General features: G+C 34.5%; 1 pseudogene; it reads left to right on the top strand.

Annotated features, from left to right (window-relative positions):
- The first annotated feature begins 751 nt into the window (after positions 1-751).
- LOC149541030 (dihydrolipoyllysine-residue acetyltransferase component 4 of pyruvate dehydrogenase complex, chloroplastic pseudogene) lies at positions 752-1,628 on the top strand (annotated as a pseudogene).
- Positions 1,629-15,814: the final 14,186 nt, after the last annotated feature.

Here is a 15,814-nt window from a genome sequence, read left to right as displayed (position 1 = left end):
AAGTGTAACATTTTCATCTGGAATTTGTAATGCTCAAACCCAAGATGTGTTTTCAATCTTCTCAATTTCAAAGTTCCTATAGAAACCATGCTTCTTGCTGATTTGTACCCAAAAATAATAGATATAAACATGTGTTGTTAGTTGATGCACCAACCAATCAACACAACGATTTGCATCACACTCTACTACTTTTAAGAATCATCTTTTTAGGTGTGAGTGGTATGACTCTATGGTTTTGTTTGTTTCTTGCCCTGCATGCTTGAGTGTATGGTAACATCTAGTCCACATACTCAATCTTTCAGACCATCAACTCTTAAAATAATCAACGAATGAGGGTTGTGTGTATTTAAAGTCTTTAATAAACATGTGAAAATCATTCCTTGTTGAATCTTCATTTACTTAACGATGCATGATATATCCAAGCCTATCAAACATTTCTCATCTAATTGCATTATCTTTGACCTTTGCAATTAAGTTTTTCAACCATGCACATCTAACATTCCAAGAACATAGATACACGTCACATTAAAATACTTTTCTCCATCATAAATATTATACATTTAGTATTTAAAACTATTTTTTAATGGTTTCATACATTGTCAAAGAGATGTATTTACTCTCCTTTATGAGATATGATTGTAAAACAAGTTATGAAAACCTACCTATTAAAAGAAATAAGTAAATTATAACTTGATGCAACTTGAGGCCTACAAAGACATGATAGATAAATTACATGTATATTGCATAGTAAAAATTGGTTAAACAATACAAGGTTGATCTAGCTAATATTGTGGGATCTAGACCTAAAGTATAAATTACCATCTTTGAAATTGAGAGTGTAGCAAATATTATAATAATACCTTCTCCATATGTTAGTGTCATGGCTAAAACTAAACCATCCCCTATTGTTGTTGTTGTTATTAAACTTGTGGCTTCTCAGAAAATACTTGTATTGCTAGGAACCATGGTGCCTTTTACAACAATACATGTGGTTGTGGCAAGAAATATGGTAGAGATCCTTTCAGCTCCTACATTCTAGGTTGGGTACTCTATCACCACAAATGCTCTAGATTCTCTCTACAAAAATGTCAAATCCAAGGGGGTGACCATGAATTATCTATTAGAAAAGACAACTACAATGCCTTTAGCACAACATCTGATTGTCAACTCAAGCTGCAAGGCTGATCAAAGTTGTACTTATAACAATAGCACAAATATCATAGTTGCAGTCATAAAAAATGGAGGACTTATATAAATCTTGTTCTTCAAGATGCGGATAAGGCAAACTTATATTTAATTTCTTGAAGGCAGAAGGATTTTGTTGAGAAATCTCGTGCAAAGCAACTTCAGCCTCAAGAATATAATTCAAGAACCTTTACTTTATGCAATCTTGGAATGTTTGGAGTAGATAGATTTGATGTAATTCTTCCACTAGAACAAGGTGCAACTAGGGTTGTTGAGGGATCAAAGAATACAGTCAGAAAAACTAGAGATGAGTTCCTTGGTGTGAAAAGTAAAATATAGGTGAATGTAAGTACAAACCACTAAAAATCTATGGTGCTCATTTGGCAACCCTCTTGAAAATATTTGCAAAAGTTATGAAAAGCCTAGCGGTACTTACATTGTAAGGGTAAGGTATGAATGATGCCTTCTTTGTGTGTGTGTCATGTTTTGGAGAGATTTTTCACCATTCAATGTTGATGTGCCCGTATTGTGTTACAAAAAGATACAGTAAATTTGCAACATATGGAGAGGGTAATTGTGTTTGGAATTTCCTTTTTGTATAAGCTTCATTTTGTGACTAAATTTGTCTCTTTAGAGTCTTAAACAAGTACTATGAAACTTTTCATATTTTGGAAAATGTTATAAAGGTGGATATAATAGCTTAAATTCACCTTGTCGCTGCTATTGTGGTCAACATTTTCTATATTTTGTAATTCAATGAAGTGAGGCTAGTTTGATCTAATAATAATTATTATTATGATAATGTAAATATTAAGTCAAATAGACCTAGTGAAAATGATATAAATATATTTTTATCACGTCAAAACAACGTTCATATTTTATTAATGGACAACCATATATTAAGAAAGGGTAGGTCATATGTAAAATGAATAACCATTAAATTTCATGTAAGTTGAAATCACTGCTATAGTGTCAAATAGCGGGCATGGATAGAATAATGATCCAAAGGAAACACATGATATTAGTTGTGATAAAAAGTTAATGGTGCCAAAAAATAGGGATTAAAAAACTCTTAACAATTCTTTATAGAAAAAAGTGCATTCATCAAAGAAAAAATACTAAGATCCAAATATATGTCAGAATGAAGTGTCTTAGTTTAAAGGACACTTCTATTAATATCCTAAAATAAAACAAAAATATGGCATTTACATAAAAATAAGGTTTTGAAGAAAATAGAAATACCTGATAGCTTTGATCTCGACACTTGCATCATCCACCATAAATGCGTTTAATCTCCAACCAATATTATTCAAGTGAACTCGTTGGAGAAGTATATGCATCCAATATACAATATCATATGCACAAGACCTTGACATAATGACCCATGCCACATGCAACCCCATATGCTTTGAATTGAATGCAAAGATTGTATATAATTGAAACTGTCATAAGACATGGGGTATGATATATCAATACTATATTTAATTGAGAATACAAAAATTAAATTCAACTCTATAATAAAATAATACTAATATACCTTCATTGCATTCATACCAAATGTAGAATCCATTGCTAATATGTTATTATGGCCATAATGGAGCATCCAATCAAGTTGCTCTGGTAATTGAATCCCCAAAACAAATGGGATTTGGTCATCTCCATCAACAATAGTGGCACTATATTGCTGATATGCAAACCACTTATCTAGATTTGTCAAAACCCATTGTTACATTGAATGAGCATCATTACTATCTAACACATATCTTAATGTCTTAATTTTGCTATTAATATTTACAATATCATCCATTGTAAGAAAATCATCCCTACAAGTTTGACCCTCAAACATGGTCATCTTTTCATGCACCATATGTTTATGTTTTTTATGCACCACATCTATGGGCATGCCAAGCAATAGTAATGACTCCACCCATTGATGTAATTGTTTGCTAATATATGGTGCAAAAAAGGACCTTGTTCCTAAAAACTCATTATTAATTTGACCATGACAAATTTTTCCTTCACTATCCACATGTTGAACCTGGTGATACCATATTAGCACATGGTTTGGCTTACAAATTGTTATTTTTTTTCTAAAATGATAGGTGCAACTAGATTGTGTATGGTTATGACCAGGTCTACTACCCTTCCCTATTTTAGGCACTAAGGAAGAATCAAAAGGTGTCACATTTTTTCCCTTATAATCACTTGGTCCATACGCACACCAGTACCTAGTAAATTCAATAAGAACATTAAAAAATTTAAGTATAGTTAACTAATCATTATAGACATTATTTTCAAATCACTAATATGAGTATAAAAAATTGTATTTAGTAGTTCATTATCCTTATTCATACATCTTATATTCTGAAAAGCTATTAATTCTGGTTTTTATATCTGAATGCAAAGGATTCTTCTTATTATGACTTTTGTAAAAGAAGGTTGGGTATGATCTTGAGTTTTCTCCCTCAATAAAATCATTCAATCTATTGGCCTCAATCCAAGTTTAAAATAATTATAAGCCTTTATAGACATATTTCTCCCATGAGAGGTCTTTGTACGAAAACTTTCCATGAGGGGGTTGTTGAATGACTCCATCCATGATGCAAGACCAATTGACATCCATCTAGTAGAAAACAATGTTAGAATTAGAAAGGAAAGTATCCATACATGATATAATACACTTAGTAGTCTACATAATTTACATCTTACCATGAATTTGATCCTTACCATGCTTATAATTACCAATAACCATAAATTTGATGGTTCGTTCGAAGGCAATTTAGAGGAAAGGTATTGCAAGACTCTGAAAATATGTAAATGAAACTATGATCTTGTTTAATATTTATTTATAGTAGTTCCATTATCTTCCATGAAAATTTAAAAATGTATCTATGATTCTTTAAAATTTAGTTCACACTTCTGAAAGTTTTCCACTACAAAAAGAAGCACCCCTATTATGTGATGTGTTACACTCCTGAAATTTAATTTACTCCTAAAATTTTGACTCTACACTACAAAGTACTGTACTAAATACCCCCTTAGCCCTTACCAAATTAATTTGTGACTAATACTTATCAAAGCACCTAGAATGTATCTATCAGGTTGCTCCATTATCGAAGGGAAAAACTCCTAGCTGCTGTCATAAATTATACTAATAAAAAAAAGGATAAAAATTTAAGAAAAGAAGTTACAAAATATTGCAATGCATGCGCACAATCAACCAAACATGAAGAGCTCTAAGAAAAATCAGCATTGAAGAGCAAAGGGAGTGGCTTGGTTATTAATCCTACAACATGAATTGTTGATTTAGAAACTCTCAACGAAGAGAAATACAAATTTTTTCAAATACTTATTGAATTGGAACCTGATCATTGTGTATTTACTATTTTCCTATTTTAAACAAACTAAATTATCATAAGCGATAGATCACGTATGACATGCCTCATTTCAAAAACCAAAAAATTGGATCAGCAGTTTCAGTAGTATTTTGTAATTTTTTAAAATTTGAATTGTGATTAATTTAGTTTTCTATTCTTACATTTTTTATAGTGATTATAATTGAACAAGCATACCCAAGCTATACCAAAATCAAGGAAATTGACAAATCCTCAATATTACCCACATCCATAGCATTAAACTGCCAACTTTATGACTTGATGAACAGTGAAAAGTAGAAAATTTATCTATCACTTCAAAAAAACATGAATTTCAAGCATGGTTATTAGGCTGAAAATTATGGAATGTCTTATCTTTTTTTTGGACACCAAAAACAATATTATTGGGCTACAAGAATTAAGTTAACGTGATATGGTACTGATTCATGGAGTTGAATCTTTCATGGATATGGAATATTTGGAATAGTTGTCAATTAATGTTGGGTGCAAAATATTCTTGGTTATTCCAAGTGAAATCAATATTTTCTTATTTATATTATGATATGCATGTCGAAAGTTGATATCAATATTGGAAGTAAGAACCCAACATGAATCAACTGTTTCACCAAATACCAAGAGTAAAGCATGCCTTGCCGAAACAGAGGTTTCCAAAGTTGTTATGAAAGGTCAATTCAAAAGACTACACTTTCATATTGGGTAATTTCTACAACAAAGTTTATGCATAGTTGATTTTCCAAGCTTGGCATTGAGATAGAAATACAAAAGTTGTTTTGGACAAAATTATAGTGAAAGTAAGGGAAAATAACCACTATTTTTCCCAATTTGGCACTTGAATTCTGTGATTCACTGAGTGCTAGATAGGTTCTCATATTAATAGTTAATGTGTTTAATTAACTTTAGAGAAATGCTATATCAATAATAAATAATAGCGCTCAGAGTACCCTTCCACTTTTGTTCAACACACGATGGTTTTTTTAACAAACCATCATAGATTATTATGTTCTAGACATCATAATGTTCTGCTCAATTAACTTTTATCTTCCACCACACAAATGGACTCTAAATGACTAATCTTCTGGAATTAATTTCCTTCACTCACCACTCTTGCCTTCCATGAGTTTGTATTGCACCCAACTAATAGGGAGAGAAGGGATGAATCAATCACTGATTCATGTTTCTAGTCTACCTCTAAGACTTAGGGTGTCCTCCAAGATCACCGCATGGATCTATAGGATCCTTTTCAAGCAAATATCCCCCAATCCTAAACCTTTCTCCACTATCTTGAGAAGTTTTCACTTCTTGCTACGTGCCAGGCTGCCATTCTCAATGAAGATCATTGAAAACCTTCAATCAAACTAGGTCTTCTTGACCAATCTTACCAACCACTTGTAGTATCATCAAAGGAGTCTCACACCCTTGCAATGTACTCCTTTATCATGTCAAAATAGGTTACTGAAGCCTTCTTCTTTACTGATTTCACCAAATTGCTCCAAAATAGAGCTACAAGGAATCAAAGGACAACCTGCTATCCTCTCTTATTTGTTAGCCAAATGGATTGGTGGAGCACTATCCTTTCACCCAAAGAATCTCCTTTCACTCCTCTTCCAACCTCCTTCAGAAACCTGCAACAAAATCCACAATTTTGCAATGTAAAATGCTTATTTATGTAACTCTTCCCTAATCGGGCTTGCTTTGGCTCGCCTAGGGCAAGAGATTAAAAATTCTTGCCAGGATTTTGAAGGGCCCTGCTTTTTCCTACATATAGTACATTGAGCGTACTCACTATCCCCAAAATATCATACAATTTCTACATTGGGATAGTGAGTTATCTCATTTTCTTTACAAAGTGATGTAAATTGGACAACAAACTACCTAAAAACAAAAGATTTTTATAACTGCCGAACGAAATGCTTTCAAGCTAAACTTCCTAAATAAAAATTGTTCTAAATCATGGCATCTGACATTATATCAGGTACAACACACAAAACCAATGAAGGAAAATGTCAAAACTGGAAAAACCTAGTCTTTTTGCTCTCAAAATGCATGCTACAGCACTTGTTTTTTTCACAATGACAACTTCTTCCTCACTTTAGGGTTTGGGAAGTCATTTATACTTCCTCCTAGGTCTTTTCCTCCCCTCCTAATTTTTTTCATCAGCCTCTTTATGTTTTAAAGTAAAAAACTCCAATTTTAGCAAAGGACAACATTTTAAAAAAAAATTGCAAAATTACAATAGAGCAACTTTTGCAATTTTTCTTGCTTACATGCCTTTTTACACTCCCAACTTGTCAAATAGGTCACCCCTTAGCAATTTCATGCTAGAGACCCTTTCGTAAGTTAGTTACTCATCACTTAAGCTACCCATTACCCCATGGTAAGGTATACCTTGCCTTTTAGGCCATTTTGCACTCTACCTAGGACATTTTGACTTCCTACACCCCAACTACCACACTTAGGAAGAAGTCAATAGTAGGAAGAAGAAGTTCTCAAATACTAACCCCTTTTTTAACATGGTTACTAAGAGAAAGTACAAACCTAATGTGGAAGGTAAGAATTATTGTTTGGGTAGGAAGAATAATAAAGAAATAAGAGAATTGTCAAGTAAAGTTGATATAGTAAATGGGAGACAGTTCACCATCTAGGAGAGTCGTAACAAAAGTTATAAAATAATATCATATCATAGAATATTAGAGGATTGAATTCTCCTCATAGGAAGGATATTTTGTAGAATGTGGTTTGGTAGCATAAATAGGATGTGATTTTGGTGCAAGAAAGTAAGATGACTAGAGATCAAGGGGAAATGCTTTCTTTCTTCAAAATGGAAATTGTTGGTTTCTAGGTGATATTTTCCTTTATAATATGTCATGTATGTTAAAGGAAAGGTAAACTAACCTTTTTTTGAATTTGGAAGTGGTTGGAGAAGGCACTTTGAGAAAGCCCTAGTTTTGAAGGGTAATTAGGCCTATTTTGTTGAATCCATAGTGTTGGATCAAATAGTTGGTCCAAAGGAACTAAAAATGAGATTTATATATGTTGTCATACTCCAATAGTAGTATTTTTAACTATAATTTACTTGTATGGGGTTTGGGAGAAATTGGTGAAAATAAGGAATTACCTAATTCATAGCGATACTAAGATCAAGCCTAGATAATGTCCGAGTAAGGGGTTTTGAATAAACCTATTAAAGATATGCATTTAGACTATTGGAAAAACCTAATTGAGATATTTGAAGACCTTAGAAAGAGTTGGGACAAGCCAATAAATTTGGTAACCCAATTTGAACATTTGGAGGGACCATTGTGGAGAAGAGTAGGTATTTAGTTTAATGGTTTGAATCTATTCTTGAAACAATTTATTTGCTGAATGTTTATTACTTCTTGGGGATCTAGTTTGAATCCTCAAATAATTGGTATCAAATCTATTAGATCTATTGAGGGGTGCAAAATTAGTTACTCGTGTTGTAGATTGTTATATTGAGAAGATACCTCCAAAAAAATATATAGAAGGAGATACAAGAGCTGATATAAGCTACTAAAATAATGGATAGAGAGTTGAGGAAACAAAGAGACTAAGATGAAATAAGGTAAAGAGAACTAAGACAACTAAGCAAGTAAAATGCAACCATCTTGGAAATCTTGGAAGCTTTGGAAAGTATTCCTACGAGGGATGTGCATGAAGAACAAGAAAGTGATGCTTAAGCACTATAGAATCCTCATGGAGAGGATGGAGGGGACTTAGATCTTGAAGAAAGAAGGATGATAAGGTTGTTTAAGATATTTCAATGTGGTAGAAGAAAGACAATAATTGATTTCCATATCTCTCATGGGAAGATAGATAGTGAAGAGGTTTTGGGGTTGATATGGTGGAGTAGTGTAATGGAAAAGAGGTTTTGTAAGGGTGGAACAAACATGACCAAATGGTGAAGAATGTGCCTCTTCCATCAAATAATAAAATCCAAAAATAGAGGATAAGGAATAACTTGAAAGAAAAGGAGATGGGTTTGATGACCTACATAGAGGAATTTCACAAGTTGAGTATAAGAAGTGGATTAAAGCATAAAGATGAAAATGTTGCAAGGTATCTTAATGGGCTCATATAAAACTTGCAAAATGGGATTACCTTGATTTTTCCAAAGATGCTTAGAGATAGTTTCCAATTGGCTATAAGTGCATAAGATATGGTGAATAGGAAGAAAGAGAGACAAGAAGGTGGTAGAGGAAATGCAAACAGAGGAAGGGGAAGAAAAACCAATAATATAGGAATAGGACAAGGAAGAAATGACAATGGTAATGAATCTTTTTTTCTTATCAAAGAGGAGGCTATAGAGTTGGAGGAAGATTTTATTTAGGTAGAGGAACATGGATGTTTATAGGAAGGGTAGGGAACACATCAATTAAGTGTAAATTAAATGATCAAGGTGAAAGGAAGATTAAGAAGAGGGTCAAGAAGTTAGAGCACATAGAGGTTCAGATCCTTATGTTTAACTAATCCTAGAGACTAAAGGATAAATGTTGATTTTTATAAGGGGAAAAAAAAAAAAGTGAAACCAATACTATTAATTTTTAGAGCACAATATAAGAGTCAAGATAAGTTGTGAATGACAAGAATTCATCTAGGTTCTAATGATAGTTTAGTTTCATTTGAAATGGTGAACACTTTATATTTGGAATGGTCACCACACAATAGGCCGTATAGAGCATCACATGTAAGTAGTGATGATTTTATTAAAAGGTAGATGACTATGAGGTGACTATCCTGAATTGAATGACATCTCTAGGAATTGATTGGAATCTAGTTCTATATGATTGTGCTCTACTTTAAACAAATGGAAGTTCTAAGCATTGTAAATTTTTTTCAAGTCATTAGAATTGGACTTCCTAGAAGTATGTACTTATAACTATTTTAAACTATGTAAAACTCTTCATGACAGCTATGACCAAAATGCATCACCATTGTGTTGAATCTTCTAATATACATCTCCATTAAAATATATTTGCTGGTGTAAACCTGTGATGAATAGTTGGTATTAGGAATGTGACCAATTAATGCTACAAACCTTAGTATTGACATAAATTAACCATATTGCGGGTTGAATTCAATTGGGTTTGGAAATAAGTTATTATTAACATGTGTATGAACTGCCAGAGCAATTCTAAATATAGTAGATAATAGCCTTCCATGTTTGATATTGAGGGATAATGTATGCACATGCTATAACAAAACTAGAGGATCATATTATATGCAGATTGAAATTTCTATTTGTCATTAAAAGAATAGTAAAAAATTTATTCTAGGAATTCTATGCTAAAAACTATAGTGTACAAACAACCATTACTTCATAAATCACTTCAACTGAATCATTACATTGTACAAACAACCTCAGCATATGTCACTTGAACAAACTGATCATGTTACAATAGTATTAACCTCATGGAACACACATGGGATGAATATACACAATCAACTATTAACCCTTTCCAACAAGCCAACTTTATCATAATAATGAGTCAAATTCCAACAAATTGGAATCCTTAGAGAGAACTATAAAAGGTACTTGAACAAACAACACTAATAAATATTGAGGATGTGAATTGATAATACCATTTCACAGATGGTTTTGGCATCTCACCCTTTATCGCTTGTGCGTCAACTTTATTAGCCCTCTTCTTTGGTGACCTACAAATGAAGAATTAGCATAGTAAAAAATCTAAGATAAGATTAAAAAAATGGGTCCTATTAAAGAATCTACTATAAATTCAAATAATGTATCTAGATTCTAAACAAATAAAAATTAAACCACATCACTTACACATCATAACAATACGGTCCACCTTAGTCATGTGATAGTCTTGGGAAAGAGGTTGTAACATTGTATTTGGATCCAATTGATCCCTTTTCATATCTCTCCGTCTCTCCCTATTCAATCTAATGAGCCAACTAGATCTGCTCAACATTTTAATGTCTCAAGTATTACCTCATGGTCTAACTCGCGAACTTTCCAAAGAATCTTATTATGTGGCTTTCCACCATATTTTATCAAGTGGACATTTGATGCGATAACAAGGTTTGAATAATGAAGAATCTTCCTCTCTGTTTGTCAATCCTTGAATAACCACAAGTTAGGATTCTTCATAGTATATTGTCTAAGCCATGTGCCTATTACAACCACCACACCAGCATGGTACTATAAACCTTCACCATCTATAACCGAGTGATCCAATTTTTGTTTGGCTTCAACACAATGACACAAATAATAATCTATCCCTTCTTCATTATCTTCAGGTGCAATAACAACAAAAACATGGCCTGCAGTGACAAATGTACAAAATGTCGTCATTAATTCAGAAAATACTTGGGTGAAAGTTATAAAGTTACATATTGAAATTAAAAAGATATATATATATATATATATATATATATATATATATATATATATATATATATATATATATATATATATATATATTAATAGGTTGCACTAGATCTGACAAACGGTCAAATTCAATAGACGAATCCATCTCTACCATTTCCAGTGCTTGTGGGGGACGATAAGTGTCAATTGAGTTCAACACCTGTATAACCCATTTATCCACCCATTCAGTTGACTCATAGTCATCCCAATTTTCCTCAACACATGATTGACAATAGCATGTCATTTTTCATGTGTGGATACTCCATGAACCTGCATCAGAGCTTCTAAAAGAGTGTAACTCACTAGATCCTGTTAGTGTGCAACAATCCTGATATAGTGCAATATTAGTATTATCTATCAATCAAAACAATCTACGAACTGTAGACTCACCTTCCTTACCTGGACCCATTGTAGCATTACACCATTGGATGATGGATTTTGCATCTATCAATTTTGCTCCATCTTTGTAGTTTAGTTCTTCATGAGCCAAGGTTCTTTTAATGCATGTGCCTGCACCATTGTGCTCTCCCTTACCATGAGCAGCCTCTGTGAAATTCCACATATATTGAATTCTACACAACTTGTGCATCCTACTCAACCAATAGAACATCCGTGCATTCTTGAATTGAGATGCACAATTGTCTGACCAAATAATGTGCTAACGATATGATATGCCCCTGTTAGCCAAATCTCCATAAAATAGTTGAAAACAACAATGTACGAACTCCGTAGAATGTGATTGATCATCGCTGATGTAAAAATGGTACTCCCTCAAAATCTTCCTGTCATCCTCTATACTTGTAGGTGAATGCATGAATGCTATGTGAACAAATATGGAAACCTGTTGAGATGTATAATACTTTGCTTGCACCTCATTTTGTGGTTTTAGTGTGTAGTTCTCTGCAAAATCTACAATTGAAACAATGGTATCTAATGGAAATGTATATTTTCACAACTTGAATTGCAAATCCAACTATTGAGCTCTATGGGTATTCCTTGCGTACTCGTAAATAATCTTTTCATGAAAATTTTTCATGAACTCATACACTGGAATCTTTTCAATGACTAGATCACATCTTTTGCCATGTTTTCCATCTTTTAGAGCATATGTCACTGTCTTGAATTTTCCATAATCTACTATTTCATTTCCAATTGCATGCATACTATCCCTATGTTGACAAGTTTATAAAAGTTGCAAAGAACCACAAAATAAGCATGTATCATCCAAGCATGACGGCTTGTAAAATTGTTGGCCATCCCCTATTTTACATAAAATGTTGGATATTAATTATCTTGAAGATCTTGGTGGCTCTTTTATGTGACAATCCTGCAAAACAAACCGAGAATGCAAAACTATGCATATATGCCTAAAAACATCAAAATGGCTAGAAAATTCAATATGTATCCTACAACAAAAAGTTGTGCGTGTGTGATTTATCTTCACATAAAAAGGTTTACCCATCTCAAAAAATCTTGACTTATTCAAATTTGAGGGTACATACCAATAAATTTTGCAAAAAATTGTGTCTGAGTTGAGTCCAAAAAATGTTTCACATGTGGCTTGCGTTTTCAACTACCAATCCTCCTTCTTACAATATCTCTTTGATTAGGAGAAAAACGTGTATTATTTTTTCAAAAATCTTTGATCAATGATTTCAAGGCTTCACTAATTTCTTTATCCTTTCACGGTAGTCTACCACTAAATGTCCATAACTCATTTTTTGTTGGATCTTCTAATCTCTCACGCCTTAGCATGGCTCTCCTTAGGGTACCTCTACCAATTTTTAATGTTTTTCTTTTCTTTTTCATGAGTCGATCTTTCTTCATTTGGCTACTTACTATTTTTGATGTAAGTACTCGTCTTGTGATATTATTATCTTTGGTGCATGATTTATAACCCACTTTGTCATAAGCACTCATTAGATTCTTTACAATATTTCTTTCATTTGAATCGTCCATTGTTCTTAGCCCAAGAATCTTCATGATAGGCCTAAATTTCAAATTTCTCATCATTTCAACAAATAATTGGCATTGACCTATAATATTTAATTTTTCAAAAAATAATCTCCACATACTATTAACTTTTCTTTAACAAGTACGTTTGCTAATCTTGTTAGGCATTGATTTCAAAATGTTAGTATCAATATAAATCAAATATTTTGGTCTTCTAAAATGAATTCTAGAAGGTGTTCTAATCTCTTCAATTCTCTCAACATTTTGAACATCAATATAAGGTTGAGTGTATTGCATACCTTGAATTGAAAATGATGTGCCTTGGCAATAAGATGTAAAAGATGGAATATCACCTACTTGATGTGTTGATGTTGTGCTTTCAACATGACATGATGGAGTGTGTATATCGTCAGATCTACAAATTAGTGTTTCTTCTACATGGAAAGATGGTGTAGCGGACGATATGACTCCAACATTAGAGGATGATGTAGCTTCACAATTCAATTGTCTTCTTGAGTGTAACAATCTCATTCATTCTCTTTGTCTTTCTAATTCTTCCTCTTTGTTTCTTTGTACTAGTGGTTCTTGATCCTCTTCGAAAGTCAATTCTTCATTATTTCTTTGTAATTTTCTTTGTTCATGTAGTAATTTCATTTTATCTCTTTTAATTGCCAAATCTCTCTCCCTATCTTCATTTGTTTGAATCTTAGATTTCTTCCTTGGCATGATGATGATTTCTACATGTCAAATTATTCAAACATTTGAATTACTTAAAATGTGTAAATTACAAATTATTCACTTACATATAAAAATTATAATTATTTGAATGAATACACAATATATATCAAATGACTTGTCAAATTTCTAACCATTCTGAAATAACATTTTATTAAAACATACAATTTTCAATGAATTCACTATATATTAAATAACATGTCAAATTATAATCAAATTTGTAGCTATATATTGACAAACAATATTTAAAATGTATTGCAGTAACCTTTTCTATACAAGGAATATTCAAAAAGTCTTCAAAGCACGTATCCAATGATTGAATTTGTTGTTTGCTACCTTCCAAAAGTGTTGAAATAGTGTTTGCTATGTTGAAACCTATGATTTCTGTCGAAATAATAGACCAAAAGCAAGAACTAGATGAAATGGGCCCCTATTTTGGTTTTTTACCATTTTTAGGTGATTTGAGATAGTGTGTATGCACTATAGTGCATATGCACTATGTGAAATCACATCACTCCCCATCCTCCCTACTCCCCATCCTTCCTAATCTCTCTCCCATCCCCTCCCTCTCTCTCTTCCTACTATCTCTCCCCTCTCCCATCCTTTACAATCTCTCACTCTCCCTCTCTCACCCTCTCTCCTCTCCCATCCCTGACTCTTTAGATCTCTCACACACACTCTTATCCCCCCTATCTCTCTCCCTCTCCCTCTCTTACCACCTACTTTCTCTCCCCCATCCCCTACTCTCCCTCCTCTCCCATCCCCTACTTTTTCTCTATTACACACATTCCCATTCCCCCTCTCCCTCTACCTCTCCCTCTCCTACTGCCTACTATCTCTCTCCCTCTCTCCTCTCTCTCTCTCCCATCTTGTATGAGCTCTATCTACCATCACCTACTCACTCTCACACTCTCTCCCATTCCCTACTCTGTCTCTCTTACACACACACTCCCATTCCCCCTCTCTCTCTCCCTCTCGCTCTCCCTCTCCCACTGCCTACTTTCTCTCACCCATCCCTTGCTCTCTCTCTCTCCTCTCCCATCGCCTACTCTCCCACTCTCACACTCTCTTCCATCCCCTACTCTATCTCTCTCACACACACACTCCCATCCCCCCCCCTCTCTCCCTCTCCCACTGCCTACTTTCTCTCCGCCATCCACTACTCTCTCTCCTCTCCCATCCCCTACTCTCTCACACTCACACTCTCTCCCATCCCCTACTCTGTCTCTCTCACACACACTGCCATCCCCCCTCTCTCTTTCCCTCTCCCACTGCCTACTTTCTCTCCCCCATTATCATATTTTCTCTCTACCACCCCTACTCTCACACTCTCACACTCTCTCCCATCCCCTACTCTCTCTCTTTCATAGATACACACACTCTTATCCCCCCACTCTCTCCCTCTCCCTCTCCCACTCCCTCTCCTACCACCTACTATCTCTCTCTCTCTCTCTCAAGTTCTCTTTATTCCTCTCTACTCTCTCTCTCTCCCATCCCTTACTCTCACTCTCTCTCCCATCCCCTACTATGTCTCTCTTACACACACACTCCCATCCCCCCTCTCTCTTTCCCTCTCCCACTGCCTACTTTCTCTCCCCCATTGTCGTACTCTCTCTTTGCCACCCCCTACTCTCACACTCTCACACTCTCACACTCTCACACTCTCTCCCATCCCTACTCTCTCTATTTCATAGATACACACACTCTTATCCTCCCACTCTTCTTCTATCCCATCCCCTACTCTCTACATCTGTCACACACACTCCCATTCCCCCCCCCTCTCTCTCCCCCTCCCCCTCTCCCTCTCCCTCTCCCTCTCCCACTACCTACTTTCTCTCCCCCATCCCCTACTCTCTCTCCTCTCCCATCCTCTACTCTCTCACACTCTCACACTCTCTCCCATCCCCTATTTAGTCTCTCTTACACACACACACTCCCATCCTCCCTGTCTCTTTCCCTCTCCCATAGCCTACTTTCTCTCGTCTATCGGCGTACTCTCTCTCTTCCACCACCTACTCTCACACTCTCACACTCTCTCTCCATCCCCTACTCTCTCTCTTTCAGATATACATAGACTCTTATCCCCCCACTCTTCTTCTCTCCCATCCCTTACTCTCTACATTTGTCACACACA

Source organism: Cupressus sempervirens, chromosome 9, assembly GCF_028749045.1.
Source record: "Cupressus sempervirens isolate cs-2001-9-10 chromosome 9, ASM2874904v1, whole genome shotgun sequence".
NCBI lineage: Eukaryota > Viridiplantae > Streptophyta > Pinopsida > Cupressales > Cupressaceae > Cupressus > Cupressus sempervirens.
This window is presented reverse-complemented; position numbering and strand designations above follow the sequence as displayed.